The following is a 5,583-nucleotide window of genomic DNA, read 5'->3' as shown; positions in this document are numbered from 1 at the left end:
TGTAGGTACATAGCCTCACCTACAGCAGTAATCAGGCATAGCCTCACCTACAGTAGTAATCAGGCTGTAGGTACATAGCCTCACCTACAGTAGTAATCAGGCTATAGGTACATAGCCTCACCTACAGTAGTAATCAGGCTATAGGTACATAGCCTCACCTACAGCAGTAATCAGGCTATAGGTACATAGCCTCACCTACAGTAGTAATCAGGCTATAGGTTCATAGCCTCACCTACAGTAGTAATCAGGCTATAGGTACATAGCCTCACCTACAGCAGTAATCAGGCTATAGGTACATAGCCTCACCTACAGCAGTAATCAGGCTGTAGGTACATAGCCTCACCTACAGCAGTAATCAGGCTATAGGTACATAGCCTCACCTACAGCAGTAATCAGGCTATAGGTACATAGCCTCACCTACAGTAGTAATCAGGCTATAGGTTCATAGCCTCACCTACAGTAGTAATCAGGCTATAGGTACATAGCCTCACCTACAGCAGTAATCAGGCTATAGGTACATAGCCTCACCTACAGCAGTAATCAGGCTATAGGTACATAGCCTCACCTACAGCAGTAATCAGGCTGTAGGTACATAGCCTCACCTACAGTTGTAATCAGGCTATAGGTACATAGCCTCACCTACAGTAGTAATCAGGCTATAGGTACATAGCCTCACCTACAGTTGTAATCAGGCTATAGGTACATAGCCTCACCTACAGTAGTAATCAGGCTATAGGCTATATGTTTAGACTACTGGTGTAGTGGGGGATGAATCAACACAGGTTCAGAGAGTCATGTTTAGACTACTGGTGTAGTGGGGGATGAATCAACACAGGTTCAGGGAGGGAGTAATGTTTAGACTACTGGTGTAGTGGGGGATGAATCAACGCAGGTTCAGGGAGTAATGTTTAGACTACTGGTGTAGTGGGGGATGAATCAACACAGGTTCAGAAAGTAATGTTTAGACTACTGGTGTAGTGGGGGATGAATCAACACAGGTTCAGAGAGTCATGTTTAGACTACTGGTGTAGTGGGGGATGAATCAACACAGGTTCAGGAAGGGAGTAATGTTTAGACTACTGGTGTAGTGGGGGATGAATCAACGCAGGTTCAGGGAGTAATGTTTAGACTACTGGTGTAGTGGGGGATGAATCAACGCAGGTTCAGGGAGTAATGTTTAGACTACTGGTGTAGTGGGGGATGAATCAACACAGGTTCAGGGAGTAATGTTTAGACTACTGGTGTAGTGGGGGATGAATCAACACAGGTTCAGGAAGTAATGTTTAGACTACTGGTGTAGTGGGGGATGAATCAACACAGGTTCAGGGAGTAATGTTTAGACTACTGGTGTAGTGGGGGATGAATCAACACAGGTTCAGGGAGTAATGTTTAGACTACTGATGTAGTGGGGGATGAATCAACACAGAATCCCTCCCTCTCGCTCCTTCCCCGTGTCCCTGTCCCACACTCACTCTCCCTCTGTCCCTCACTCACTCCCTGTCCCTCACTCCCCCTGTCCTGCTCTGTCTCTCTCCCCCTCCTTCCCTCTCTCCATGTCCCTGTCCCACACTCACTCTCTCTCTGTCCCTCACTCACTCCCTGTCCCTCACTCCCCCTGTCCTGCTCTGTCTCTCTCCCCTCTTTCCCTCTCTCCTGTCCATCAGTTAGTTTTGTGATGGTCCCTTTAACTTGGTCCAACTTAGTGGCTCTAGCTGGATCCCTCCCTCCTTCCTCTTCCTGATGACGTCCGTTACCTAACCTCAAAAAACCTGCTCACAACATTCTCCCGATTCTCAAAATATTTTTCCATTGCGCCGTCCAAACCATGAGGGCCTTTCTTTAAACACACACACACACACACACACACACACACACACACACACACACACACACACACACACACACACACACACACACACACACACACACACACACACACACACACACACACACACACACACACACACACACACACGATAGTAAGTGAGGGGGTTGGAGAGAGCAGGGGGGGATCGAAAGGAAGCTGGGGAGAAAGAGGGAGCTGGAGAGAAATGAAGATGGACAGAAAGAGGGAGCTGGACAGAAAGAGGGAGATGGACAGAAAGAGGGAGCTGGACAGAAAGAGGGAGCTGGAGAGAAAGAGGGAGCTCGAGAGAAAGAGGGAGATGGAGAGAAAGAGGGAGATGGAGAGAAAGAGGAAGATGGAGAGAAATGAAGATGGACAGAAAGAGGGAGATGGAGAGAAAAAGGGAGATGGAGAGAATTGAAGATGGACAGAAAGAGGGAGCTGGACAGAAAGAGGGCGCTGGACAGAAAGAGGGAGCTGGACAGAAAGAGGGAGCTGGACAGAAAGAGGGGGCTGGACAGAAAGAGGGAGCTGGACAGAAAGAGGGAGCTGGACAGAAAGAGGGAGCTGGACAGAAAGAGGGAGCTGGACAGAAAGAGGGAGCTGGACAGAAAGAGGGAGCTGGAGAGAAAGAGGGAGCTGGAGAGAAAGAGGGAGATGGAGAGAAAGAGGGAGATGGAGAGAAATGAAGATGGACAGAAAGAGGGAGATGGAGAGAAAAAGGGAGATGGAGAGAAATGAAGATGGACAGAAAGAGGGAGCTGGACAGAAAGAGGGAGCTGGACAGAAAGAGGGAGCTGGAAAGAAAGAGGGGGCTGGACAGAAAGAGGGAGCTGGACAAAAAGAGGGAGCTGGACAGAAAGAGGGGGATGGACAGAAAGAGGGAGCTGGACAGAAAGAGGGAGCTGGACAGAAAGAGGGAGCTGGACAGAAAGAGGGAGCTGGACAGAAAGAGGGAGCTGGAAAGAAAGAGGGGGCTGGACAGAAAGAGGGAGCTGGACAAAAAGAGGGAGCTGGACAGAAAGAGGGGGATGGACAGAAAGAGGGAGCTGGACAGAAAGAGGGAGCTGGACAGAAAGAGGGTGCTGGACAGAAAGAGGGAGCTGGACAGAAAGAGGGGGCTGGACAGAAAGAGGGAGATGGAGAGAAAGAGGGAGCTGGACAAAAAGAGGGGGCTGGACAGAAAGAGGGGGCTGGACAGAAAGAGGGAGAGGGAGCTGGACAGAAAGAGGGAGAGGGAGATGGACAGAAAGAGGGAGAGGGAGAGAAAGAGGGAGATGGACAGAAAGAGGGAGATGGACAGAAAGAGGGAGATGGACAGAAAGAGGGAGAGGGAGCTGGACAGAAAGAGGGAGAGGGAGATGGACAGAAAGAGGGAGAGGGAGAGAAAGAGGGAGATGGACAGAAAGAGGGAGATGGACAGAAAGAGGGAGATGGACAGAAAGAGTGAGATGGGCAGAAAGAGGGAGATGGACAGAAAGAGGGAGATGGAGAGAAAGAGGGAGATGGAGAGAAAGAGGGAGATGGACAGAAAGAGGGAGATGGACAGAAAGAGGGAGATGGACAGAAAGAGGGAGATGGACAGAAAGAGGGAGATGGACAGAAAGAGGGAGATGGACAGAAAGAGTGAGATGGAGAGAAAGAGTGAGATGGACAGAAAGAGTGAGATAGACAGAAAGAGTGAGATGGACAGAAAGAGTGAGATGGAGAGAAAGAGTGAGATGGACAGAAAGAGTGAGATGGACAGAAAGAGGGAGATGGAGAGAAAGAGGGAGATGGACAGAAAGAGGGAGATGGACAGAAAGAGGGAGATGGACAGAAAGAGGGAGATGGACAGAAAGAGTGAGATGGACAGAAAGAGGAGATGACAGAAAGGAGAGAAAGAGGGGCTGGACAGAAAGAGGGAGATGGACAGAAAGAGGGAGATGGACAGAAAGAGGGAGATGGACAGAAAGAGGGACAGAAAGAGGGAGATGGACAGAAAGAGGGAGATGGACAGAAAGAGGGAGCTGGACAGAAAGAGGGAGCTGGACAGAAAGAGGGAGATGGACAGAAAGAGGGAGAGGGAGCTGGACAGAAAGAGGGAGATGGAGAGAAAGAGGGAGATGGACAGAAAGAGGGAGATGGACAGAAAGAGTGAGATGGACAGAAAGAGTGAGATGGACAGAAAGAGGGAGATGGACAGAAAGAGGGAGATGGAGAGAAAGAGGGAGATGGGGAGAAAGAGGGAGATGGAGAGAAAGAGGGAGATGGACAGAAAGAGGGAGATGGAGAGAAAGAGGGAGATGGACAGAAAGAGGGAGATGGACAGAAAGAGGGAGAGAAAGAGGGAGATGGACAGAAAGAGGGAGCTGGACAGAAAGAGGGAGAGAAAGAGGGAGATGGAGAGAAAGAGGGAGCTGGACAGAAAGAGGGAGCTGGACAGAAAGAGGGAGCTGGAGAGAAAGAGGGAGCTGGACAGAAAGAGGGAGAGAAAGAGGGAGATGGACAGAAAGAGGGAGATGGACAGAAAGAGGGAGCTGGACAGAAAGAGGGAGCTGGACAGAAAGAGGGAGATGGACAGAAAGAGGGAGAGGGAGCTGGACAGAAAGAGGGAGATGGAGAGAAAGAGGGAGATGGACAGAAAGAGTGAGATGGACAGAAAGAGTGAGATGGACAGAAAGAGGGAGATGGACAGAAAGAGGGAGATGGAGAGAAAGAGGGAGATGGAGAGAAAGAGGGAGATGGAGAGAAAGAGGGAGATGGAGAGAAAGAGGGAGATGGACAGAAAGAGGGAGATGGACAGAAAGAGGGAGAGAAAGAGGGAGATGGACAGAAAGAGGGAGCTGGACAGAAAGAGGGAGAGAAAGAGGGAGATGGAGAGAAAGAGGGAGCTGGACAGAAAGAGGGAGCTGGACAGAAAGAGGGAGCTGGAGAGAAAGAGGGAGCTGGACAGAAAGAGGGAGAGAAAGAGGGAGATGGAGAGAAAGAGGGAGCTGGAGAGAAAGAGGGAGATGGACAGAAAGAGGGAGATGGAGAGAAAGAGGGAGAGGGAGCTGGACAGAAAGAGGGAGAGGGACAGAAAGAGGGAGCTGGACAGAAAGAGGGAGAGAAAGAGGGAGATGGAGAGAAAGAGGGAGCTGGACAGAAAGAGAGAGCTGGACAGAAAGAGGGAGCTGGACAGAAAGAGGGAGCTGGAGAGAAAGAGAGAGATGGACAGAAAGAGGGAGATGGACAGAAAGAGGGGGATGGAGAGAAAGAGGGAGATGGACAGAAAGAGGGAGCTGGACAGAAAGAGGGAGATGGACAGAAAGAGGGAGATGGACAGAAAGAGAGAGAAAGAAAGAAAGAAAGAAAGAGAGAAAGAGAGAAAGAAAGAGAGAAAGAAAGAAAGCAAGAAAGAAAGAAAGAAAGAAAGAAAGAGAGAAAGAAAGAGAGAAAGAGAGAAAGAAAGAAAGAAAGAAAGAAAGAAAGAAAGAAAGAAAGAAAGAAAGAAGAAAGAAAGAAAGAAAGAAAGAGAGAAGAAAGAAAGAAGAAAGAAAGAAAGAAAGAAAGAGAGAAAGAAAGAAAGAAAGAGAGAAAAAAAAGAAAGAAAGAAAAAAAGAAAGAAAGAAAGAGAGAAAGAAAGAAAAAGAAAGAAAGAAAAAAAAAGAAAGAAAGAGAGAAAGAGAGAAAGAAAGAAAGAGAGAAAGAAAGAAAGAAAGAGAGAAAGAAAGAGAGAAAGAGAGAAAGAAAGAGAGAAAGAAAAAAAAGAAAGA

This window comes from Oncorhynchus gorbuscha, unplaced genomic scaffold (genome assembly GCF_021184085.1).
Source record: "Oncorhynchus gorbuscha isolate QuinsamMale2020 ecotype Even-year unplaced genomic scaffold, OgorEven_v1.0 Un_scaffold_2042, whole genome shotgun sequence".
In the NCBI taxonomy this organism is placed as follows: domain Eukaryota; kingdom Metazoa; phylum Chordata; class Actinopteri; order Salmoniformes; family Salmonidae; genus Oncorhynchus; species Oncorhynchus gorbuscha.
This window is presented reverse-complemented; position numbering follows the sequence as displayed.